General features: G+C 46.5%; 1 protein-coding gene and 1 long non-coding RNA gene across 2 annotated transcripts in view; one reads left to right on the top strand and one right to left on the bottom strand.

Annotated features, from left to right (window-relative positions):
* Window positions 1-834, bottom strand: part of LOC121855256 — a 73,540-nt gene extending 72,706 nt beyond the window's left edge. Inside the window, exon 1 of the mRNA XM_042350141.1 lies at window positions 622-834. The gene's annotated coding sequence lies outside the window, so the exon portion shown is untranslated. The remainder of the gene's footprint in view (window positions 1-621) is intronic.
* LOC121855257 overlaps window positions 1-27,580 on the top strand; it is a 101,757-nt gene extending 74,177 nt beyond the window's left edge. Inside the window, exons 5-6 of the long non-coding RNA XR_006086754.1 lie at window positions 12,474-12,538; window positions 27,347-27,580. This is a non-coding gene — a long non-coding RNA (uncharacterized LOC121855257). The remainder of the gene's footprint in view (window positions 1-12,473; window positions 12,539-27,346) is intronic.
* The last annotated feature ends 312 nt before the right edge of the window (window positions 27,581-27,892 follow it).

Raw genomic sequence — 27,892 nt, 5'->3', positions numbered from 1 at the left:
AGAGATCACGTGGTTAATGCCCCTAATGATACCTGGGCTATGTGTTAATAATTCTATTTGTTGAACTGTTTTGTTATTACCTTGACGCCCGGTGTGTGTGGTGAAGGGGTTGAGAAGGGACTAAGTGAGAGAGAGAGAGAGAGAGAGAGGAAAAGGATATAGACAGGAGAGGAAGAGAAGCGGAGACGGGTGAGAGGGAGGTGTAGGTGTAGTGTGAGTGGGGAGGTGGGTGAGTGGGAGTGTGGGTGAGTGGGATCTGTTAATATGGAAATAATGTAGTGTAGTGTGGTGTGGTGTAGTGTGGTGTGGTGTGGTGTGGTGTGGTGTAGTGTGGTGTGGTGTGGTATATTACCAGTAGTGTATCCTTCATTATTATTATTGGTATTAAATCAGGTTTGTGTTTGTTGCTTTTATTACTGTTGTATATGACAGCATGAAGTGGTCTGGTCGGGTGGTTAGGTTACGTAGTAGAGGAAAAACGTCTCTACACGGCAGACAAAACAGTTAACACATATGGCTCCCTGTGTGTTATTGATACTTCTATTGTTGACGGCGGATGAACAGTGTTAAATGTATCTATAGACAGTGATTTCATGTTCATGTATATAGCAGGTCACTTACCTTAGAGAAACTGTTCCCTTTCCTACGTAAAGCAACTTTCTCTCTTGTAAAACCACCAGAAATATATTTACGAATTTAGATTCATAACCCTAACTACAACCGTTTATTGCGTCTTTAACGAGTAAAGCACTTCACATATGTGATCTGTATTTTGATTTCGTGTTTAGTAACAACAGGAACATTTTTAAAGTACGTCAGCGTTCACTGACACACTTGGAGCGAGCGAGTGAAACGTGGGTGGCGGAGACCGTAGACTGTGTGTGTGTCGTGTCTGCCGTCTGGCCCAGCACTGGTGCTGCTGCCTCCCTCACGCGTGCCCCACACCCTGATGCTGCCTCCCTCACGCGTGCCCCACACCCTGATGCTGCCTCACGAGTGCCCCACACCCTGATGCTGCCTCCCCACGCGTGCCCACACCCTGATGCTGCTCTCACGCGTGCCCCACACCCTGATGCTGCCTCACGCTGGCCCCACACCCTGATGCTGCCCCCTCACGCGTGCCCCACACCCTGATGCTGCCTCCCTCACGATGCCCCACACCCTGATGCTGCCCTCACGAGTGCCCCACACCCCTGATGCTGCCTCCTCACGAGTGCCCACACCCTGATGCTGCCTCCCTCACGTGCCCCACACCCTGATGTGCCTCTACGCGTGCCCCACACGCTGGCCCCACACCCTGATGCTGCCTCCCTCACGAGTGCCCCACACCCTGATGCTGCCTCCTCACGCGTGCCCACACCCTGATGCTGCCCCCCACGAGTGCCCCACACCCTGATGCTGCCCCCACGAGTGCCCCACACCCTGATGCTGCTCACGCGTGCCCCACACCCTGATGCTGCTCCTCACACGTGCCCCACACGCCAGTCTTCCACACCCCTGAGCTGCCTCACGAGTGCCCCACACCCTGATGGCCCCCACGCGTGCCCCACACCTGATGCTGCCTCCTCACGAGTGCCCCCACCCTGATGCCTCACGAGTGCCCACACCCCTGATGCTGCCTCCCTCACGCGTGCCCCACACCCTGATGCTGCTCTCCCTCACGCGTGCCCCACACCCTGATGCTGCCTCCTCACGAGTGCCCCACACCCTGATGCTGCCTCCCCACGAGTGCCCCCACCCCTGATGCTGCCTCATTCACACGCTGGCCCCACACCCCTGCTGCTGCCTCCTCACGAGTGCCCCACACCCTGATGCTGCCTCCCCACGAGTGCCCCACACCCTGATGCTGCCTCCCCCACGCGTGCCCCACACTGATGCTGCCTCCCCACGAGTGCCCCACACCCTGATGCTGCCTCCCCACGAGTGCCCCCACCCCTGATGCTGCCTCCATTCACACGCTGGCCCCACACCCTGCTGCTGCCTCCCTCACACCCCTCTCCCTACAGTATCATCGCCGGTGGTGCCAGCCCGACTACCTCACACTTTGGACAAATACAGACGATTATTACAAAAGCCTTGTTAATGGCTTAACACAATTAGTCACTAACCCATCCCAAGTCCCTCGACCGTCCTGGTGAAAAGTAAACGATATATACATACCTCACCGCCACTCTACACCCCTCACCGCCCACCACTCACACCCTCACCACCACCACCCACACCCTCACCACCCACCACTCTAACCCTCACCACCCACCACTCTACACCCCACCACCCACCACTACACCTCACAACCCACCACTACACCCCTCACCACCCACCACTACACCCTCACCACCCACCACTCTACACCCTCACCACCCACCACTACACCTCACCACCCACCACCTCTACACCCTCACCACCCACCACTCTACACCCTCACCACCCACCACTACACCTCACCACCCACCACCACACCCCTCACCACCCACCACTCCACACCTCACCACCCACCACCACACCCTCACCACCCACCACCACACCCCACCACCCACCACTCACACCCCCACCACCCACCACTCACACCCTCACCACCCACCACTACACCCTCACCACCCACCACCACACCCTCACCACCCACCACTACACCCTCACCACCCACCACTCACACCCTCACCACCCACCACTCTACACCCTCACCACCCACCACTACACCCTCACCACCCACCACTCTACACCCTCACCACTCACTTCCTTACACATGCATTGTCCCCCCTCCACCCAGCTCCTCTGATCACTGTGTTGTTGCGGAATTTTCTGGAAGTTCCCTTTAGTTCACCGAGCTCTCTGATGGCAAGGAAACAACTTAAAGCTCCGATGGTGATTGATGATGAGTCTATTAATGGACGCCAGCCCCTTAAAGATACAGTACAGTAACTTGTGGCGCCCATCATAAGTGTCCACCTAAGCTTCAGTTGACTTATTCATATATAACAGAAGTGGTCTGTATATACTCATGTGTCTTGAGTCTGGTGTATTGACAACACCGCTGGGCCGGGAATTTGATTAAAAGCTGTCTGGGACCCGTGTGTGGGAGGCCAGCTGAACCTTCAAGGCCCACAGTTGGTGGACTTGACCTACAAGTGAGTAGTTAAGATAGTGAGTAGCTTTTGAGTCCATCATGATCCATTGGTTAAACTGCCTGACTACCAACCGTGTTTACAGTGTCTGTATGTTTGCTCATGTGGATGTTCACGTTCTTCGGCTATACTTTTGAAGATTGAGAGCTGAAATTGTTCTCAAAGATGCGCTCCAGAAGTGCCCTGAAATAAGATTGTTTTTGGGGGTGGCCTTTGTATTTACCCTCCCCCAATCCAAAAGATCTAATTTTTTTTTTTTGGGAGTTGGCCTACAGTGCAGTAACTGTAGAGTAGATAATAGTGTAGACACTAAGACAACGAGCTGTTCCCCTGCTAGTACATAATAAACGTTACCTTAACATCCACGGCGCTCAATAACTGCGGGGGAAAATGAGACGGGAATTTACTATCATTGTTGGGCGAAGCTTTTAAGTCACATTGTTAGGATGAAACAGAGTTAAATATCGCTCTGGAGTCTTCTGAAGTGAACAATGACGGGATCAAAAAATGGTGAAGTTGTACTGAAATTCCGGCAGCGGGAGGAGGTGTATCACTCCCCTCACTCCAGCAGCGGGAGGAGGTGCATCACTCCCTCACCCCAGCAGCGGGAGGAGGTATCACTCCTCACCCAGCAGCGGGAGGGAGGTGCATCACCCCCCACTCCAGCAGCGGGAGGACATCACCCCTCACCCAGCAGCGGGAGGAGGTGCATCACCTCACCCCAGCAGCGGGAGGAGGCATAACCCCCACCCCAGCAGCGAGAGGAGGTGCATCACCTCACCCCAGCAGCGGGAGGTGATCACTTCACCCCAGCAGCGGGAGAGGTGCATCACCTCACCCCAGCAGCGGGAGGTGTATCACCCCTCACCCCAGCAGCGGAGATGTATCACTCCCTCACCCCAGCAGCGGGAGGAGGTGTATCACTCCCCTCACCCCAGCAGCGGGAGGAGGTGGTGCATCACTCCTCACCCCAGCAGCGGGAGGAGGTACATCACTCCCCTCACCCCAGCAGGGAGGAGATGCATCATCCCAGCAGCGGAGGAGATGCATCATCCCAGCAGCGAGGAGATGCATCATCCCAGCAGCGGGAGGAGATGCATCATCCAGCAGCGGGAGGAGATGCATCACCCAGCAGCGGAGGAGATGCACCATCCCAGCAGCGGGAGGAGGCACTCCCAGCAGCGGGGAGGAGATGCATCACCCCAGCAGCGGGAGGAGATGCATCACCCCAGCAGGAGGAGGTGTATCACCTCACCCCAGCAGCGGGAGGAGGTGCCACTCCCTCACCCCAGCAGCGGGAGGAGGTGCATCACTCCCTCACCCCAGCAGCGGGAGGAGGTGTCACCCCTCACCCCAGCAGCGGGAGGAGGTGAACCACCCCTCATCCCAGCAGCGGGAGGAGATACTATCCCAGCAGCGGAGGAGATGCATCACCCCAGCAGCGGGAGGAGATGACTATCCCAGCAGCGGGAGGAGATGCATCATCCCAGCAGCGGGAGGAGATGCATCACCCCAGCAGGCGGAGGAGACATCACCCCAGCAGCGGGAGGAGGTATCACCCTCACCCCAGCAGCGGGAGGAGGTGTATCACCCCTCATCCCAGCAGCGGGAGGAGATGCATCATCCCAGCAGCGGGAGGAGATGCATCACCCCAGCAGCGGAGGAGATGCATCATCCCAGCAGCGGGAGGAGATGCATCATCCCAGCAGCGGGAGATGCATCACCCCAGCAGCGGGAGAGATGCATCACCCCAGCGGGAGGAGGTGTATCACCTCACCCCAGCAGCGGGAGGTGCATCACTCCTCACCCCAGCAGCGGAGGAGGTGATCACCCTCACCCCAGCAGCGGGAGGAGGTGCATCCTCACCCCAGCAGCGGGAGGAGGTGTATCACCCCTCATCCCAGCAGCGGGAGGAGGTGCATACAGCAGCGGGAGGAGTATCACCCCAGCAGCGGGAGAGATGCATCACCACAGCAGCGGGAGGAGGTGCATCACCCCAGCAGCGGGAGGAGGTGCATCACCACAGCAGCGGGAGGAGGTGCATCACCCCAGCAGCGGGAGGAGATGCATCACCACAACAGCGGGAGGAGGCATCACCAGCGGGAGGAGATGCATCACCACAGCAGCGAGGAGGCATCACCCAGCAGCGGGAGGAGGCATCACCACAGCAGCGGGAGGAGGTGCATCATCCCAGCAGCGGAGGAGGTGCATCACTCCCTCACCCCAGCAGCGAGGAGGATCACCCCCACCCCAGCAGCGGGAGGAGGTATCACCCTCACCCCAGCAGCGGAGGAGGTATCACCACAACAGCGAGAGGGTAACGACCCAGAAATTCAAATGTCTTCTGGCTGGTGACTTGATTCATACATTTATGAACGTATGTCAATCTTCCTCCGAGCAGACAGACTCAGCCTGGGGTCCAGATTCTCGAAGACGTAAGTGAATTTTAATCCTCGTAAATGAGGCCATAACCAGGTACAGGAATTTATATATCTTTGTTGTCAATCTGGCTGCCGTCTTGACACAAGGTTGGGTGAGGGAATTATATATTTTCCATTGCTTTGAGGAGGTGGGGGTGAGGGTTGAGGTGAAGGGAGGTGATGGAGGGGGTGAGGGTTGAGGTGAAGGGAGGTGGGAGGTGATGGAGGGGGGTGGGAGGGTTGAGGGAAGGGAGGTGGGAGGTGTGGAGGGGGGTGGAGGGTTGAGGTGAAGGGAGGTGATGGAGGGGGTGAGGGTTGGAGGTGAAGGGAGGTGGATGGAGGGGGGAGGGTTGAGGTGAAGGGAGGGGAGGTGATGGAGGGGGGTGAGGGTTGGAGGTGAAGGGAGGTGATGGAGGGGGGGGGGGTTGAGGAAGGGAGGGGAGGGTGAGGGAGGGGGTGAGGGGTTGAGTGGGGTGAGGTGGATGGAGGGGGGTGGAGGGTTGAGGTGAAGGGAGGTGGAGGTGATGAGGGGGTGAGGGTTGAGGTGAAGGGAGGATGGAGGGGGTGAGGGTTGAGAAGGGAGGTGATGGAGGGGGGTGAGGGTGGAGGTGAAGGGAGGTGGGAGGTGATGGAGGGGTGAGGTTGAGGTGAAGGAGGTGATGAGGGGGTGAGGGTTGAGGTGAAGGGAGGTGTGAGGTGATGGAGGGGGTGAGGGTGAGGTGAAGGTAGGAGAAGGGGAGGATGGAGGGGGGTGAGGTTGAGGTGAAGGGAGGTGGGAGGAGTGAGGTGGAGGGGTTGAGGTGAAGGGAGGAGTAATGGGAGTGATGGAGGGTGGACTAACCTATAAAAAGCCAAGTCCTAGTTTATTTGTTTATGTATTTGTTAATATATCTCACCAGAGTTCAATGGCACAGTTTGTGTTTGTTCTGTGTGTCCGTCCGTCCGTTTATCTGCCCTTCCGATCAGCCTATCCGATATTAGACTGATTGTTCTGTAAAGTCACCCCTTCCCCACACTGCTTCTCTAAAAATCACATTAACTCGATCTAAAGTTAAAGTAAAAAACACACACACACCCATTTGTTATTCATCTCATCAGTGACTGTGTTATGTCCCCGGTAGTTTTAATTATTTCAAGTACATCCCACCACGGACCTGCCACGGACCCTCCACGGACCCTCCACGGACTTGCCTTGATCACCCCTCCCCCCTTGCCACTTCAAACACCCCCCTCTCTTATCAAGGTTATGTGACTCCTACCTGTACTGAAAACCTGGAGCATAATGAATCTTTTAAAACAGAGGAAGATGAAAAAACCCCATCAGTTTTTTTTTGGGGAGAGGTTGTTTAGATATGATGGGGAAAGAGTAAATGGTTTTCACTAGTTTGATGAGAGAGTTTAGAAGGTGTTGGGTAACGGTGTGGCTGGGTGGGTGTGGTTGTTAAGGATGTCGTTAGTATGAAGGCAGAAAAAGGGAAAAACTTAGGACACACACACACACACACACACACACACACACACACACACACACACACACACACACACACACACACACACACCCATTACTCCCCATTAGGTCACCTTTAGTATGCATCAACCCAAATCTATGGAAACGATAAACAACCCTTAAAAAAATCTCATAGTCTAGCAGGTAAACAATTAGTAAATCTACGACCTACCACGTAACCATCTCAGGTGTCCAAACTTTCTTACCTTCACCTGGTTAATAATTAGTGGATGTGTTAGTAGCCAGACAGGTGTTATGATAAGAGATGAGGCCCCTAACACGAATCGGCTCAGGTAAACAATCACCTGTGTTTAAATTACATGAAAACCCAAATCAATATTTATCCAGCCCACCATCAATAACACACTAGAGTCACTTTAAACCGATACAACGTGACCGTGTACCAGCTGCGGCCATCACACTCCTAAACACTGTCCCATTCATTAAACGTATTCGGCAGAAGTTGTCCTGATGCCCTGCTGCTGGTACCTACTCCTCCTACACTACTCGGGTGCCTGTGTTTTGAGTCAGGGCCGTGCCACAACCCGTGTTAAATCCAAAAGGTCGAACGTAAACCAATGTTGTCGGGTGAATAGGGTTCTTGTCCAGAGAGGGATGATCCGCCCCCAGGGACAGAGAACACGAGGCCCTCACACACACACACACACACACACACACACACACACACACACACAGTATACCTGATCTCAACCCAGCTTCCAGAACCTTCACTTCTCCCTCCTTCACTGTGATGCTCCTCGAGGTCTTCATCAACATAACTACCACCGCCTCGCAAATCGAAGGTCATATGATGATGTGTCTCATTTATTTAGCGTTTGATGGTCGACGAGCTGTGATTATGTTTCACTTTCATGTAACCTTCGTCGCCCAACACGTGAAGTTATTCCTTGATGCGGACGTGGCATTATTGGATTGATCAACTCCTGGCAATGTTATGTAACGTGTGACCTTCAGCAACAAATCTGGTCTAGTCTCTGATGACCTAGTGAATATATCTATCTTCTTCCTTCCTCTTTAACCTTTTCATGACGACGATTTAACCCTTTGATGCGGATGATTTTAACCCTTTGATGACGATGGTTTAACACTTCAGGACTCCTATGGTTAACACACAAATACACAATTGTATCAGACACGCCCTGCAGAGTTACCTCCCACCCCAGTTAATGTTATATAATGTCTTGACTATAACACTGTATTTTATCCTACAATACCGATGGTGTAAGACGTGACCTCATGAACACTGTACACTATAACCAACTCTTATAACAAACTGCAAATACGGTAAAAGGTCATTTCTGGTTCACTATTGGGGAGACAAAGTTACTGATCCACACCAACAGCCATGTACCAGGTGAAGGCGGACGATATATGGCAATAATGATAAGGGACAGTTAATATTATCTTGGCTTTAGACATTATTATATCTATGGAAATATCTTGTAATAGGTTAGGTTAGGTCAGGTTAGGTTAGGTCAGGTCAGGTCAGGTCTTCTCTAAATGTTGTGGCGGTGTGTATGTTGATAGGAACTGATCTGTTTATGTAAAGTATGTAAACAAAACACCACACAGTTGCCTGATGTCTCCAGACATGCTTAGAAAAATGTAAGGCACACACACACACACAACTTTGAGAAGTCCGTCGCGTTCACACCGCCATAAAATCCAATTTTGTGATTGGGCGCCACCCAAATTGAAAGTCACCTGAAACTTGTAAGTCCCCTTCTCTCTCTCTCTCTCTCTCTCTCGTGGAGTAAATGTTTCAGTTATTTCCTCATGTGAAATGTTAAAAAGAACTCAAATGTATTCTGATTTCCTTAAACTATATTGAATATGGAGTAGGTGTGTGTGTGTGTGTGTGTGTGTGTGTACGCTTTAAGTTTGTATGTATGTTTTTGTTATGTGAGAGAGAGAGAGAGAGAGAGAGAGAGAGAGAGAGAGAGAGAGAGAGAGAGACTCACCTGTACATACAAGCACCTCAGTCTGTGGGTCCACGTGTCAGTGTATGCGTGAGGTCCTTCATGTCAACACCTCTGGACCTCACACAGTATGGCAAGAGACCAGCCCGAGCCATCAACTGTAAACTATAATAATTTGTATCTTCAATTCATGTTCCTTCTCCTTTTAGTAATGAAAGCTTTTGTTAAACGATCCACCTACCTTATGTCTTTGTATGTAATAAGTCATTTCTGTCCACTGTCCACTGTTATTATTATTATTATTTTTATTATTATTATTATTATTATTATTATTATTATTATTATTATTATCATCACTATTATTATTACTATTCTTATTATTATTATTATTATTATTATTATTATTATTATTATTATTATTATTTACACACAAGCCTCCTTCCTGCGATTCAGTTTGCTATCGAGTTTGAGGATGATTGTAAGACTCTTCTGAAAATAGCCTCACGATTTACTGTCAACCGAACCACCTGTAATGTTGGCTGGGAGGAGGGAGGAGGAAGGTTGAAGGAGATAGGGAATAAGGAGGGAGAGAGGGGAAGGAGGAGGTATAGAGAGAGAGAGAAGGAAGAATGAGGAGGAGGAGAAAGGATGGCAGAGGATAGGAGGAGGGAGAGAGAGAATATGGGGAAGGAAGAGAAAGAAGGGGAAGAAGAAGATAAATGAGAGATTGGGAGACTGACTTAACCTGTTTCTTTCACTCGTACACACACACACACACACACACACACACACACTCACACTCACACTCAGTTTAGCTCCGTATTATTTTAAAAGTACCTTACGTTAAAGTTTCCCTCTTGACTGCACTAGTAAACTTGGAGACTCCTCTAATTGCCTCACGTTAGCGACAAGACCAAGATGGCCGCTTTAATAATGGCGTCGATATTGCGCCAAGACTATCCACTTAAGTTAAAAAGGATATTGTACGATTTTTTAGATATATATTTAGGGTGATAATTCTTGACTTGAGCTTATTATTGTTTGTTTTTGTTTGTTAGCTGTCTATTGTCTGTCTTTTTCCTGTCTATTGTTTGTCTGTTAGCTGTCTATTATTCTGTTAGCTGTCTATTATTCTGTTAGCTGTCTGTCTATTCTCCATTTGTTAACTGTTAAACCCCGAGTATAATAATTATCCAGGCGAAGTACAGTTATCAAGGCCCCCTCCTCACCAACCCTCCACTTTCTGCACCACCCCTCACCAACCCCTCCCCTTTCTGCACCACCCTCACCAACCCATCCCTGCACCACCTCACCAACCCCCTTTCTGCACCACCCCTCACCAACCCATCCCTTCTGCACACCCTCACCAACCCATCCCTTTCTGCACACCTCACCAACCCATCCCTTCTGCACCACCCTCACCAACCCATCCCTTGCACCCTCACCAACCCCTCCTTTCTGCCCCCCCCCCCAGCCTACAGCGGCCGTCATCCGAGCGACAATATCTGACGAAGCGAACGAAACTTTGCACCAAATGGGGACACGGAGCGAAAAATTAATGTGCATCTCTAATGAAGTAAAAATGCGGCGATAATATTTTTCATAGATTAGCATTTTTGTACCAGAGTGTTGAGAGCGACGTTAATAATACCTCGGTGGGGTGAATGTAGCTATTCTGTCTACTGGTGGTGAAAGTGGTGGTGATGAGGTGGTGATGGAGGGTAATAATTGTGGAAGATTAACCTAACCTAACCTAACCTTAAGGTGTGTAAATCAACGACTATTCTGTAGAAGATCGAAGACGTAGTGTTTGTCTGTCGTAGTTTGCTTCTATGGATAAAATCTCTGGTATTGGAAGCAAAATTGACTTAGAAAGACATTAAAACGTTTATATATTTTATTGACTCCCGTTTACCCCTCCTCCAGGTCAGGTCAGGTCAGGTCAGGTCAGAGATCGTGGCATCTGATTTCCTCGCGAACCCTGATGGTAGAATGGCTCTTTACCATCCTGAATGTCTGTCCTTGTAGGCAGTCCGGACATAACATATTGAATACTAACCTTTAGCTACACAAGGAGGCAGTGTGACCTCATTACATTCAACTTTTGTTATTTTCCTCTATTATAAAACTTAGGGACACTTTCACAGCTGGTGACTCAGGGCGCTTGAGAACCAGTGAACGATAGGATAAGAAATGAGTGCTGTAGCTACTTATCCGCCACCTCTGCCACACTCTTCTTACCCTAGTGACTGGTTTGTATCCTATTTTATGCTTGTCTATCCTCGTAAAATACTGTAAAAGTAAACAAATAACAATACCAAACTATTTTATTGATTCTTAAAAACAAAAGAAAAGTTGGTCAGGTGTTGGGTGATAACGAGACACTTTCTAGCTGTTAGGTGAAACTATACGACACACAGTAAGGACCATAATGACCCCAAATTACACTGTAACGTACTGCTGTAATCACTTGAGTACTCTGAACCCTCTTGAGTACAATATCATCGTACTCAAGAGAATTAGTTGTATTTAAAGGGTTGAAACTTCGTACTCTTGGGATAAATCCATCTTTAAGTTAATTCGCTGTACTCAGAGGGGTGGTATTGTACTCAAGGGGTTAATCCTACTTAGGGAAATAAATGGAACTCTGATGATATATATTTACAGTAGAGTTCTAGTAGAAACTTTGACGCCATTTAGTATTTTTTTTTAGTCGCTGTGTGAGGTGTGGCGGTGGGTGAGTGGATAGAACGTTCGCCTGTCCTAAGAGTCGGTGGTTCGATCCCAGGGCTCTCTTAGTCCACCCAGCTACACTTTCTTAAACTTACCAATACAGTGAAACCTCTATTTAGCGGACTATAGGAAGAAAACCGTAATATCGAGGATCCATTAAATATGAATCCCCTATAACGGATTATATATATAGAGGGAAGCCCCGAGGTTTCACTATCTTCATCATCATGGACGATCATCACTATAAGACCATCATGACAATCCTATACCACCAGTTTTAAAGAGGCCCATAAATTACCTTCCATCACTGTGGACATTTTCCTTTGACTGGATGCTACACACTCTCTCTCAAGCCATCAAGCAGAGGAGAAAAGGCACTAGGCAGTAAAAAGAGGCATTAGAACGAGCATAAAACTAGTGCTTTAGAATAGAGATTTTTCCATTCGTGCTGGTAAGTGTCGGGAGTGAGAGGCGGTGCAGGTTGGCTATGAATGCCTGGGCTCACTAAACTCTGCCTGAATTTGCATATACATGATGAATTTCCTTGTTGTAAAGAGAATATGATCGAGCTTCTTCCTTTTCCTCCATTAACAGGAAACATTAGTATCTCTCTGTGGTTTTAATCTTCACAGTCGATGTTTTGGGATTTTTGGTTTGTTTTTTGAATAATGTATATGTAAATTATCTCAGTTATAATGATTGTAAAAGATACAATGGGTTTTATCTTTTTTGTTTTTGTTTTTGTTTACAGTGACTCCGTGTGTAAGGGAGCAAGAGCGACATCTGTGGCGATCTGATGAACTATCGGACTTAAAGGTAAACACACCGATTATTTAAGTAACCATTTTTAAAGTATACTCAAAAGAATTTTAATTTCTTATATTTACTTATTTCATTTTCGTAAGTATAATTATTCACCTACCCGGTAAACAACTCTATAAAGGAGTGTTGGTGTAACTCAAATATGTCAAGAGTTCGAGTCCTGTCCGGACACACGTGAGAAGGGTGTTATGCAGTGTCTCTCTGTCTCCACCACTAAACGTCACAGGCTTCCTCAGGGTACTCCGGGTTCCTCTTGTACTAACACTGGATAGACCACAACCTCACGAACTAAGCTGATAAGTGGTGAAGTGACAAATAAATAAATAAATATATAAAACCTACGTCAGACCATCATGTAGAGTTCTGTAAATGAGTTTATCCTTCAAAATAGACACGAGACATACAGAAGACACCTAGGTAACCACACCCTCTCCTGGCCAGAGCTTAACTGCACTATACACTCCTCAAGAAAAACCTACTCGGAAATTCTCGGCGCTGGACCAAATATCCTCTATCGGGAGAAATTTTTCCTTGAATGGCCGGGTTTGATAAGGCTTTTATCCCCAAAATACCTGACCTGCAACACTCTGGACTGGAGGGGTGATGGAGGGACGTAGAGGAGAGGGGTGAGGGAGGGAGGGAGGGGTGAGGAGGAGGTGGTGGTGAATGAATTTTGTTCACCTTGATTTATGTCATTCGTGGTGCAATTGATTTAAGTGTCCCATACCTCATGTCGTGGGGTAGTCTTGGCTAGGTATGTGGGGGTAGTCTTGGCTAGGTATGTGGGGTAGTCTTGGCTAGGTATGTGGGGTAGTCTTGGCTAGGTATGTGGGGTAGTCTTGACCAGGTATGGGTAGTCTTCGGGTATGTGTGTCTGGGCTGGTATGTGGTCTGCAGGTATGTAGTCTTGGCAGGTGTGTCTGGCTAGGTATGTGGGGTAGTTTGTGGCTGGGGTAGTTGGCAGGTATGTGAGGGTAGTCTTGGCTTGGTATGTGGGGTAGTCTTGGCTAGGTATGTGGGGTAGTCTTAGGCATGTGGGGTAGTCTTATTAGGTGGGGTGTCTTGGCAGGTATGTGGGGTAGTCTTGGCTAGGTATGTGGGGTAGTCTTGGCTAGTATGTGGGGAGTCTTGGCCAGGTATGTAGGGGAGTCTTGGCTAGGTATGAGTAGTTTTATGCAGGTATGTGGGGTAGTCTTGGCTAGGTATGTGGGGTAGTACCAGGGGTTCATTAGGTATGTGGGGTAGTCTTGGCAGAGAAGACACACAAACAAAAGCCTAGTTGCATTACTTGGGTCACCTAAGGATTAAACACCCCAGCTTATTTCACCCGAAGTTCAACCTAACTTAACTTAATTTAATCTCGGTATTTTAAAGTTTAGTTTTGTCTCTGGAATTTCATCACTTCACAGGTCATAAAAAACGGCGGAAGCAACACAATTCGATGTGTGTCGGGTCCTAATGAAACCCCTGGTGTGTGTGTGTGTGTGTGTGTGTGTGTGTGTGTGTGTACTCACTGAACCACCACTGACATGAAGAGTGATATAATACAACCTGTCATTAGCTCCCTTCACCCCCTCCCCCATAAAGGTACAGCTCTACGATAAATGAACGTCAGTATGGAACGAACACTTGTGCAGGAGTCAATGGCAGTGTTAGCAGGTGGTATATATATAAACAGGCCACTGGATGTTTATCTCAACCTGAGTTAATCATAAAGCGATTGTCACCATTCACCGTGTGTCGTACTGTGGTCGTAACAGCAGCAGTAAGACGAAGGCGCTTAAGCTAGATGTCACCTTTGGTTCAGTCTTACGAAAATTCAGTTTGATATATATGTTTTTACTTACCACATGACAATTATTACCCCCTGAAAGTTTCCCCCACACTTGATAGATAAAATATGAAGTAAAGTGCAGTAAAATAATAAAATAAAAACTGTAAAATAGCAAAATCACAAATGCCCTGAATAAGTTTGGAAACTCACTTTTGCCGAAGGGATGCGTACGTGTGTGTGTGGGTGACATGCAAATATCGCCTCAAAGCTTCACCCCCACAAACATTTCTCAACATTTCCAGAAATATTACGTAACTGACAAGTCTGCCTGGTCGTGTTCTGTGAACGGGAAAATTAACTCCTAGACTACCTGCCAAGAATGGTTCACGGCCTCCCCACCCAGGCCTACCACCTTTTCTTCTTACCTGACAGTACCAACCCTCCCCCAGGACTACCAACCTATCTTTGTTTCCTACCCAGGATTACCTCTTTTTCTTACACAGGGGTACCAACCTATTTTGGTTTCTTACTCAGGGGTACCAACCCTCCAGTTCATTTATATCTATCATCTTCTCTGTTGATTCATACCTTAGGCTACCAGTCCTCCCCCTGACCTAACCTGACCTGCAAACCTAACCTAAGTACCCTACCCTTATCCTACCCTACCCCTATCACCCCCACACCCCACCCACCTACTACCACCTACCTTTACCCCTACTCCTACCCTACCCCACCCACCCACCCCACCCCCCACCCCACCCACCTACCTTACCCCTACTCTACCCCTACCCCACCCCCACCCCCCTACCTACCCACCCCACCCCCACCCACCCCACCCCACCCCACCCCCCCTACCTTACCCCTACTCTACCTTTACCCCTCTCTACCCCTACCCCACCCACCCCACCCCACCCCCACCCCACCCCTACCCTACCTACCCCTACCCCACCCCCACCCACCTACCCCTACCCCTCCTCCTCCAGGGTGTTTACTCATAAGCTGGGGTGTCTAATCTCTAGTGATCCTCTCCTCTGTGTTGGACTCCCGCAGTTGTCAACGAGGGGGCGAGGAAGAGAGTAATTCCCTCATCTTGTGATACAAATTAGATTATTTCCAAGTTGAAGGAAGGCGCCAACTTCATCCATTCCTGCTAAAGTTCTCTGCAGTAGCGTTTTTGTGTGTTCTGGAGGGCGTCTCTATGGCCTCTCTCCCTCCCTCCCCTCCCTCCCTCCCTCCCCTCCCCTCTCCCTCCCTCCTCCTCCTCGAGTGGATGTGTCTTTGAAATGCGTTCTCTTCTCTCTGGGGATTTTTTTTAAGGTCGGTTTTAAAGTTAGGATGGTTAATGTGTTAGGTTGAAATAGGCAGGAATGATCTCTCTCTCTCTCTCTCTCTCTCTCTCTCTCTCTCTCTCTCTCTCTCTCTCTCTCTAAAGTTTCCTAATTAGCTGTATTTAAATCATCAGGCCCAATTTAGCGCCGTCAACGACTCTCAGAATCAGGGACGGATTTACCTCGCTTGAGAGTCGACGGCTGGGTGTGTAAACAAATCATAACCAGAAGAACCGGGGTTAAAGCGCCCGCCAGAACCAAACACGCGGGAAAAGATGACGTTTCCTAATTGTCGTCGGCGGCGTTCTTCTTCTTCTTCTTCTTCTGCTCCACCTATTCCTCCGTCCGTCCTTTCCCACCTTCCGTCTCTCCTTCCCTCCCTCCCATGTTTCTTCCCTCCCACCCTTCCTTCCTTCCTCCCCTTCCACCTTCCCTCCTACTGTCCCTCCCTCCCTTCCACCCCCCCCTCTTCCTCCTTCGCCACGCACCGCTAGACACGCAGTACTAATATGAACACATTGGGGGGAACGTGGAAATATTTACCTTCTATATTTTTTACATCATTACGTCTGCTATATAATCTAATGAACACAAAAGAACGAATATTAAAATCCGAAGAAAAAATCTGATACCTGAGGAATTACCCCCAACCTACCTTATCTCACCCAAGGTTTAAATCCCTAATGAGACCTGCAGTGGAGGGTTGTTGGTGGTTAGGTTAGGTTATATTAGGCTAGGTTAGGGTATGTTAGGTTAGGTTAGGTTAGGTTAGCGTTAGGGTAGTTAATCTTTAGGTGATATACGAGAATTTTTTTTTTTTCAGAAATGGAAATACAAACACAGACTTAAGAGTTACAAAGTACAGGTACAGAACACGTTAGCCCCAGGTGGCGGTAGTGTCACAGAAGTTAGTTAGGTAAACAAAGAGATGGAATCACATTACCTCAACAACACGAGGCTTTTATGTAACTTGGGGTACGTAAGAGACAGGGTGGGTAGAGAGGAGAGAGAGAGAGAGAGTGGGGAAGACAGAGGGTGGGAAGAGAGAGAGAGACTAATTTACCTGAAGCAATTGTTTTACCTGTGGTGTAGTCTTATCACTTCGTATTTTTCCCGCCAAACTGTTGTGTTAATCTCACCCTCCTCGCCTCCCTGTGTTTACATTCTGGACCTACACAACCATAACATAACTCACGGTCACCACCCCTCCTCCCCCTACCTCAACCCCTCCTTCACCCCCACCCTCTTCACCCCCATCCCACTCAACTCCTCCCTTTTACCTTTCCCTTTTCACCCCCACCCCTTCATCCTCATCCCCTTCACTTCCACCCCCTTCCCCTACTCCACCCCTTCCCTTCACCTCCACCTTCCCTACCCACCCTTCCCCCTACCTCCACCCCCTTCCCCTAGATATGTGTGTGTTTTGTCCTCTGGGTGTCAGACAAGGGCTCAGGTTCTCAAGAGGTTCATGAGTCCACTTTTTTGTTCTCACTTAAGTGGTGGTGGTGATGCAAGAGGCGAAATTACAAAGGGATTCCACCGTCGTATGAGTTACCTACATGATAACTTAAGTCCAGAGCCTTTGAGCCGTGAGACCATCGTAAAGACTCAAGACTTTCAACATACCCAAGTTGGTAGTGGCCAGCAATATCAGGTGTGTAGAGTGATGTAACGGCAGGTGTTGCAGTGCAGGATTTATACTTCACTACAGGGGAGGATGGTGAAGGAAATTAATGCATGATTTTTGGGGAGTGAGAATTTGGAAGCTGTGTGTGTGTGTGTGTGTGTTCCTGATGATTTTGTTTTTACTCGCCACCAGTAAGAACATTACAGTTACACATCTGATATTTTCCACTCTTCATTATGTCTGTTGGTAGAACGGATTTTACTTTGATATCTGAACGTATTCGCTTACACACACACACATACACACATACACACATACATACATACATACATACATACATACATACATACATACACTGCCGCTGTAAAAGATGTATTCTACAAATCCCCAAATCTGGTGTACCCTTGCCACCTCACACACACGCCAGCATCACTCACTATACCACAACACACACAAAAATCTCTCTCTCTCTCTCTCTCTCTCTCTCTCTCTCTCTCTCTCTCTCTCTCTCTGTACAAGCACTAGGTATAATTGGAAGATACTCATTCGTGGTCTGTAGTTTTGAAGTGAATCCACACAAAGTAGCAGCAGTGGCCCATTGGTGAGACGAAGGCTGGATGACTAACTGACAACACCCTGACCTAGTTGAAAAAGGGCGACACACTGAGGGACAAGATCAGGTGAGGAAGGTGGTCGTCTGCTGGGTTTTAAGGAACAAGAGAGGTGGCAGTGAGGGGAAAGTCATCACCAACTTGTGGAGGTTTACAGAGACAGTGTCAAGAACAAACACTATGTGACACAGCGGTGGAGGCAGCTTTAAAATCTTGGTGTAATGGTTAAAGACGCCGAGGAGGAGAGTGCGTGACTGTAGGAGTAAGTCCACCACACCCATGCAGTCAAGATGGCGCGAGTCAGTCAGTGTATCGAGGAAAACACACGGATCATTATGTATCTACGATTATCCGCCACCTCATCCATTCGTCGGTGTTAACTTTCTCCGTCATCCAACACTTATTCCTCTACCGTAAGACGTGTGTTGGGTGCCTCAGCGGTGAAGAGACAACCACAATAGCGCCCTATACAGTTTGTCCGACCTCCAGTGGCAAACGCATATCTGCAGTGTATTGTTTCGGGCGATAAAACGTAGAGCCAACCATTACCGAGACCAGTGTTCAACCAAAAGTTCAATGGAATGGAAGTATTCAACATTTCCTGTGAAGATAAAGTTTAAAAGCTACAGCATCGGCAAGGAAGGAAGGAAGGTGGAGAGAACCAGGTGTGTGAGGGCGCCTTACTACTGGTGGAGGCGCTGTAGCTGTGTATTGTGTAACGCGATACTGTATCTACTCAGTAACATCCACGTCACACCATTATACTGCAGGTCATCATACTACACGTCATCATACTGCACGTCATCATACTGCACGTCATCATACTACACGTCATTATACTGCACGTCATCATACTGCACGTCATCATACTGCACGTCATCATACTGCACGTCATCATACTGCACGTCATCATACTGCACGTCATCATACTACACGTCATCATACTACACGTCATCATACTGCACGTCATCATACTGCACGTCATCATACTACACGTCAATAGACAGAGGCAAACATATGTGGAATCATCAGAGTGACAGACAGACATATACAGAAATTATCAAGTGGTGTTACAGAGACAGACATGCAGACAGTATGGTGATGGGTGAAGGAGGATGGTGCTGGAGGAGCTTCACAGTGTTATAGTCGCTGGCTTGAGTCCCCAGAGGCACTACCACCAAGCCTGCTGCTGACACCTTCCTCCTCCCTAAGGGGTGATGGGACGGGTGGGGGTGTGAGAGGAATGAGAATGAGGTTGAGAGTGGGAATGAGAATGGGTTTGATGTATGGGAATGGGAATAAGGTTAAGGGGTGTGAGTGTGAATGGGAATAAGGTTGAAGGGTGTGAGTGGGAATGAGAAAGAGTTGTGAGTGGGATGGCAATAATTACAAATATCTCAACTTGTAATTGAAAAAAAACTTGTAATTAATCGAGACAAACATTTACCAGTTAGTGAATTTAATAAGTTAACGTTTTCTCTCAGTTAAAATCTCTGACGTATTTACTTACCTCAGCTCGTAACCTTTTATAACTCTCCGTTCAGTTCTCTAAATCACTCGTGCCTTGAACTTCCTGTTTTTATTATTCACGAATCACTATTATGCAGAGTTGAGGTTAATGCTATTATGTTGGTTTTAATAACTTTTAAGTATTTTAAGTCCTCCTTTTAGTACAGTCGCCTGCACTTATACCTGGTACAATGGCTGGTGCGTTATGTGAGATGTGGCAACTCTGCGGAATGATTATCTAGCATCCTTAGTCTGGTTACTATTGGTCAGGTTTCCTTAAGGGTCATTCCTGGAGTTTTAATACGATGTAAACAAACACAGAGTTGCCACATCTCACTAAACATGCCAGGCACTGTATCAGGTATAAGTGCGCGACTGATACATCTATACTGCTCGGGTTAGGTTAGTGTATCAGTTGTTCTTTGTCTTCACCATTGTCAAGATTCTTTGTATACTTGTTGATTTGTTTAATTGTTAACCATATATTATTGTCATCTTCTCTCAGTACACAGTTTTATCCACCTCTCTCTCTGTTTCCATTCGTTCCTGGCACCCAGCGTTTTCTGTAATTCTTTCCACTTCCTGATCATTCACTCCACCTTTTAATCTCCTTTTTGCCTATTAGTCTTCTCTCTCTCTCTCTCTCTCTCTTTCTCTCTCTCTCTCTCTCTCTCTCTCTCTCTCTCTCTCTCTCTCTCTCTCTCTCTCTCTCTCTCTCTCTCTATCACATTGAAGCTTTTAATACCACGATTACTCCAGGTCTTCCTAATGCCTTTCTCTTTCCTCCCCTGTTCACACACACACACACACACACACACACACACACACACACACACACACACACACACACACTCACATAATTACCCATCTCACCTCAATCCCTTATAACCTGATTCATAATAGTCTAGGGAGGGTCTAACTCGCCACTTTACTACACCACTTAACCCCACTTTACATCACTCGCCAACGCCGTCATACTTATTGCGTCTTTTGCTCACACCCCCTCAGTCTTTACTCCCTTCACCTGTCCCCAGCACACACCACTCCTTTCCTCATCAACGTTTTGTTTTGTTTACACAGCCAATATTTGCAGGGATTTAAATAATTATTATTTTTTCTTAATTCATCACAACCTTAAGCAGCCCCCTCCTTTCATATTACCGTAACTCCACCCTCTACCCTTCACCCTCCACCCTCCACACTCCACCCTCCACACCCCACACACCCCACCATCCACCCTCCACACCCCACCCTCCACCCTCCACCCTCGCTTCTTCAAACACCCCGAGTCATCTTTGCTTCTTTATCTCCTCATTTTATCTCTTTTTCTTCCTCCCCTTTACACACACTGGTTCTTCATGCCCGCCCTGTCCTCCTTCCTCCTCTCCTTTCTCTTTATTTTAGCTTCTATTCCCTTTTCACACACACACACACACACACACACACACACACACACACACACACACACACACACACACACACACACACAGATGATGTTCTACACTTAAGGATATATTTACACCCGACAACTGAACCATTACACTTGTGTGTCCATCTCCACTACCTCCCTCCCTCCCTTCTCCTTCCTCCTCCCTCCCCCTCCCTTCTCCCTTCCCTCCCTCCCTCCCCTCCCCTGTCCCAACGTCCTCCCTAAGTCCCCCGTTCTTAGTCATTTATATTTTTTACACCTTAACTAGCAATGCAAAATCTCATCCAACTAGAAAGAAAGTTCAGTGATGGCGGGCGAAAATGGTGTGGATATTATGCCTAAAACCCCACATTATATTAAGTTCTGTGTCTTATTTAGGGGAGGGGAAGGAGAGGGGGTTGGGGAGGGGGATGCAAGACAGTGGTGTTCTGAGAATGTAGTGGGAAGCGGGAGGGAGGAGGCGACGGACACCCCTCCCCTCCCCCCGCTTCCCATCTCCCCCCAACACTGAGGTCACCACCGCCTGCACAACACACAAACGTCACAACTATTAGGAAAGTTTCAAAGTTGTGGTTCTCAAGCACCATTACCGCCCCGCCGCACCATTACCGCCCCGCCATAGTACCGCAGCCGCACTCCCTCACCTGCTGGGGGAGGGACGGGGGGGGGGGAGGTGGCTTGAGGCCCTCCTAGACCTAGTATAATGTGTGTAAGTGTGTGTGTGATCTATAAACCATCTTGACATCATATCTTATAGTCAACTCGTCGTCACAAATCAACAATTACCATCTGAGAACGATTAAGAGTTGACAAGTCATAAATACGACAACTTTTCCCTCAAGGTACGACAGTTGTTTTGAATACATTAACACGTCTACCTTTCATTACGATATTTGATTTTTCCTCTCATTTACGTAAGAAACTTTAAACCCTTAGGTCATATTATTCTCGGGAAGGAAGGAAAAATTATATCCTTCGGAGTCTTTCCCAACAATTTTATTCCAGAGTTCCTTTTAGGATTCCTTTTTTTTTCTCATGCCGGTGAATTCAGGATATATTATGGAATGGAGGATAACCCATAGGAAGTCTCCCAGAGTTCCCGTAGGAGTAGTTTTACCACCTGGGATATATATACCTACACCACCACCTGGATATACCTACACCACCTGGATATACCGATACCACCCTCGGTACAGAACCACCCACCCAACCACCCATGATTACATACATTCTAGTACTGTACCTGGAAGAAGTACTGTAATTTAAAAGCTTTATATCTGTATTTTAATTCCTCCTCAAACTAACCTATACAATAACATAGAAACGCAACTCATAACGGCTTAGTGTCAATGCTGTTTTCGACGACTTATTGAACGCCATCTATGGGTCGTAAGCGTCATTGTGTAGTGGGTTAAAGGGGGAAGAGGTTAGAGGAGTGTATTAATGTATGGGTTAAGTGAGAATTAGAGAGAGAGAGAGAGTGTGAGGGGGTGAAAAAGAGAGAGAGGGGGAAGAGAAAGAGAGAGGGGAGAGAGAAAGAGAGACTCACAACAAGGCCACAGCTTCACTCTTAACAAGTTATGACCGGGACTTAGTTTGGGGCCTGGCCGGGGGGGGTTGTGACGTCATAACTTTCTTGGGCAAGCTCCCTGGTCTGAACCTTTAATCTGTACTCTGAATTACAGTGACTCGGCCTTATTTTCCCCCCTTGTACCTGAGGATATTACCTGTACTGTATTTCACGGCGTTATTATTGTTGTTATTACCGCTGTAGTAGTGGTTGTTGTTATTGTTGTTATTACTGCTGTTGTGGTTATTATTATTGTTGTTGTTAATGTTATTGTTGTTATTGTTTTTATTATTGTAATTATTGTTGTTACTAATATTATCTATATTTTCATTATTGTTTTGTTTTTATTATCGTTGTTTATTATTGTTATTATTATTAGTAGTAGTATTTTTTATTATTATTGTTCATTAATTTGTTTTCTATTCATGGCGCTAATTACTAAAGTGTTCAGAAATGTATGTTAATTCCACCGTAGAGTAGTTCCCTTCTACCCTCTTCCATTTTCCTTCCTTTCCCTTGTCTTTCCCATCTCACCCTTCCTTTCACTTTTCTTTCTTCCATCTCACCCTTCTCCCCCCCTCCCATCCTTCCTGCTTTCCTCCCCTCCCCTTCCTTAGCTTTCTCCACTATACCTTCATTTCTTTCCCCTTCCTTCCTTCCTTTTCTTTTCTTCCCTCCCCCCTACCTTTCTCCCCTCCCTCTCCCTCCCACCACCTCTCCCACCACGGCTGATATGAGCACATTCTCGGGGTGATTCAACGACACATAGGTAACATAATTCCAGTCACCTTAAATAAAGAGAGAGAGAGAGAAAGAGAGAGAGAGAGAGGTGGAGAAACAGTGAGAGGGTGGAGAAAGAGAGAGAGAGAAGAAAGGAAGGATTAAAGAGAGACAGAGAAAGAGGGGAGAAAGAGAGAGAGAGAGAGTCTTCATCATTGAGGCTTCAGAACTTGGCTTGGTGCATCACTCAACACACCGTTATATATGTTGGCGCACCAGAATGTGTCATTAATGGTGCTTTTACGCCTTAATTTAACCGTCTGTTTCTCCGTCACCCTGTCATCTTTTTCAGTGATAATAATCTTTTTCACTGCTGCTATAGTTTGTTCAGTGATAATGATCTTTTTCTATGACTAATGTGTTTCCATACCTAACCTAACCTAACCTCTGTAGTGTCTCATACATGGGGAGGGGCGCAAGTGAGGTAATTAATTACCCTTCATTCATCACAGTGCTTAATGAGTGTCTGTGTGTGTGTTTTAGTGAGTAATGTGTGTGTGTGTGTGTGTGTATAAATTGAAGTGTTGGTGATGTTGGTACACGCACACATACACACACACACACACACACACACACACACACACACACACACACACACACACACACACACACACACCTGTTCTGCCTATATATATAAACAACAGAAATAAATAAATAAAACATACAGCAAAATTAAACTTCATCCAAATAGTAATTTTGACCAGACAATAAATTCTCTCTGTGTGGCGTTTAACATGATAGAAATGGACGTCCAATTTTGGTGTTTGGAAATACAGTAAAAAATTTGACTAAAAACACCACGTTGTAACCTTCAATCATACATAATTTATACTGTATATGTATTGTGTGTGTGTGTGTGTGTGTGTGTGTGTGTGTGTGTGTGTGTGTGGAATGAACAAGCTATCATCAACTATCATCCAACATCGATCTAACATTTTATTTTTAATTTCTATCTCTTCTCTCCTTCTCCCCCTCCCTCTCTCCTCCCCTCCTTCTCCCCCTCCCCTCTCTCCTCCTCCTCCCCTCCCCCTCTCCCCAGACCTAGTAGTCCTTCTGGAGCCTCTTGCTGAAATCACTCTCTTGCATACACAGGCCAGCAGATGTCCTCCTTATCTTCCTCCTCCTCCTCCTCCTTATGCTTCGCCTCCTTATCCTTCCTCCTCCTTATCCTTCCTCCTTATCTTTATCCTTCCTCCTTTTACCCGTCCTCATCTCTTTGCTCTCCTCTCTCCTGCTTCTCTTCCTGTAATTTTCCTATCGTATTTCCTCCTCTTACTTATTCCTTCTTCTGCACCTCCCCCATCTTCCTCGTCTCTTTTGTTTCCTCTTATCCTCCTCCTCCTCCTCTTCCTCCTCCTCTTCTTCCTTCTCCTCCTCCTCCTCCTCCTGAAACACGGGAGAACCGGGAAACAAGGAATTAGATTTTTGTGTGAATAATTAGACTGATTTTCCGCGACTATTATTTTCTCTCTCGAATAAACTAAAGCTTCTCTCCCTCTCTGTGTCCCCTCATACCTCACCCCTCCCTCAAAACTATCCTTCCCTGACACTTCCCCCTCACACCTCTCTCTCTCTCTCTCTCTCTCTCTCTCTCTCTCTCTCTCTCTCTCTCTCTCAATCTCTTTTTCTCTTTCTTATGTTTTTTTCACTTTCTCTTATCTCTCATAAATCTCTCTTTTATCTCTATCTCTCTTCTTTTATCTCTCTCTGTCTCTCCCCAATCGGAAAAATTCATTAACCTAGATGAAAAAGGGAATGAGAAATGCAAATGTAAAACTTCCAACAAATTTCAATTTGATTTAGAAATAAAATTGGAAGGACACGAGGTTTTTCCCCCACACATCACAGGAAACTCCCTAAAAGTCTTCCGTTTAAAACCAAAATTCGAAAATAACGCCAAGAGTGATGGGGGAATATCATTCACCCCAAATCATTCTAATTGTTGGGGGGTTATTTCACCTGAAGATTAACCACCCCAGTTTATTTCACCTGAAGATTAACCACCCATGTACTCATGTGTCTGCTGGCTGGGCCTCTTGAGCACTTATGGCAGGTAATAATCAGTAACGCCAGGTGTAAAAGGTGCTCTCTCTCTCTCTCATTCAGACTTCACCTAAACTCACTGACATAAGCCTGACTCTCCAGAGGGCGCTGTATCCCCCCCCATTGAGTCCTTTCTTCCCTATATAGCCTTAGTAAACACAGAAAATATTTTGTCCATAAACTGCTGTAAAAACTGTAAGAATCTGTGGTAGTTTGGGATCAGTAAGAAAAGCCCAGTTTCCATCAGGCTGTGAAGGATCGTTTACAAACTATATAGTCACATTACTGAATGATCCCAAGAGGTCAAAGAATAGTGTTTACAAATGACAGCTGAGGTCCACCAAGGCGAAGTTTAATCTCCTCTGTATTTTATCTTACTCAAGGACCACGTTATGAAGGCCTTACATACAAGGGCTGCCGCTGACGGAGTTAATGATATGATATTGTCTGCAGAAGTCGTGTGGTTTATTACTATACATCTCGGGGATAAGTGAAGTCTTTTGATATGTGTGTCGAGTAGTTCTTGTAAAATTTGGGTTAAACTTTTATGTCACTGAAATATATCTTCGTAAAAAAAGATTAAAACACACTAGGAACAAAATTAACTTGTATATGTAGATTCGTAATAAAATAATAAACAAAATAACCCGCCAATTTCAGTTACAGAAGAACAAGGTCTATTCTTTCAGTTGCATACAAAGGCGGAGCTCAGTCCTGTTGAAACTGTAAATAAACCGACTTTAACCCGAGGGCCGATGAACAACACTGCCAATGTTTCAACTCGGCATCGAACCCCCTAGCTGGAAAGGTGGGATTTTAATTAGGTTTAAATTTACCGTGTTTAATTACCGTAGCTGAATACCAACAGGGGCGCAAAATACACCAAAGTTTTATTTCTGCTGCCGCCTACCATGCAAATATTATGTAGATCAGCCAACACGCCCGCTACAGTGGTTCTGGCAGTACTGTACTATACGTTAGCCCATGTCATATATATATACTGAATACTACCCTTGCTATACATACAGGTATATCTGGCTATACTGTGCAGCATCCTTAGCATATATCTGGTAATACTGTAACATTACCCCTTGTTATATATCTGGCAATATTGTAACCCTAGCCTTTATCATATATCTGGTAATACTGTAGCCCCGACCCTGTGTACTGTATTATAGTTCTGTACACCTCTTGGAGCCGTAAGGAAAATCTCACATATATTATTAGTTCCGTTTTGTTTGTGTCATGTCAGTGTTGGTGGTAAAATGAAGGCTGTTTGTGGCTGTTGTCGTGGTTGTTGTTGTGGTGATATCATAACTTTTTACGCACACGCACACACACGCACACACACACACACACTTGACGAGCACAATAATTAAACCAACAGACACTTCATTAAGCTCGCCCATCGTAGTAATTGTAGTAATTATGTTACGTCACTAGGCGGCCCAGATTACACCCGACCAATAAGTGTGGTTATTAAACTTACCTGTTAATTATTTTTTTCTCTTATTATGAAACTACAATCAATCCAGGTTAATTGTGATATATATTTAACATGTTAACTCTTGATGATCATATGTTAACTCTTAAATGTTAGTTCTATATGTCTAAAATATTAACAGGAGGTAGTAATTAATATTGCTATGTATTTAATATGTTAATTCCAAATGATAGTGACTTTTATTTGTGTTACTCTCCTAATACCTTGGCCATAGAGGTAACATTTTTCATCCCCATATTAAAATTGTATGAATTTAACAAGTCGTATTGGTTAGGTCAGACTGAGGTTTATTAGAACCTGACCTAATCGTGAATGGGGCCTATTATGACTTGGATCTACTAGGACTGGGGTCTATTGGTCCCGGGGCATATTAGGACCAGGACCTATTTGACCTTCAACCAAGAAGTAATTAATGAAGAGTTTAATTAAATTGATACATCGGCCATAGATTATACACCAGTAACGAAAACAAGTGGAATCTTTTAGTTTACTTGAGGAAATAATCACCAAGCAATTCAACGTTTGTATATACTGTACCTTTACACTGTATGTATCTAAAGTATTATTGTCGAGGAATGTCTTGCTTCATCTAACACACCTAATGCCTTCTCCATTGATTTCCCACAGTGAATACCAAGAACATAATGGGCAGGTACATCACGGCCCTTGAGAGAGACACTGGGTACTTGACTGACGAAGTTGTGGTTTTCTCTCTCTTTTCAAATCAATTTTCCGGGCGCAGAACGTCAACAAATTGCCCGCCAGTTACAACAAAAGCCGCGCTCCAGGGAGTTTGAAAGAGACCATCCAATATTTCCTAAAGTGAACCAAAGCACGAAGCTAATCAGGTTGATTGCCCCCCCCCCCTAAGTTTTGGTTCTTGCTCCACACCAGTATAAGGATATGTTGCTCACTGGTTAAGGAGATGTTGTTCGTGTGTGACAACTTATCCCCACTACCAAGAAGATGAGATAAGCTGAAGCCACAATATTCTTACACATAATCAAATTACTGTGCTGGAAAATGTTTAAAATGTGGCCATATTATAGTTTCCAATACTTTATCAACAAAGGATAGCCCCTAAAATGTAGGTTAGAAGGTTATTTCCACAGGGTAGGCGTAGGGTTGGGGACTAGTAATTAATAACAATAATCCTACATCACAGGTAAGTTG

The sequence above is a fragment of the Homarus americanus genome, unplaced genomic scaffold, assembly GCF_018991925.1.
Source record: "Homarus americanus isolate GMGI-L3 unplaced genomic scaffold, GMGI_Hamer_2.0 scaffold24430, whole genome shotgun sequence".
NCBI classification, from domain to species: domain Eukaryota; kingdom Metazoa; phylum Arthropoda; class Malacostraca; order Decapoda; family Nephropidae; genus Homarus; species Homarus americanus.
The sequence above is the reverse complement of the archived record's forward strand: the minus strand, read 5'-3'. Positions and strand labels throughout refer to the sequence as shown.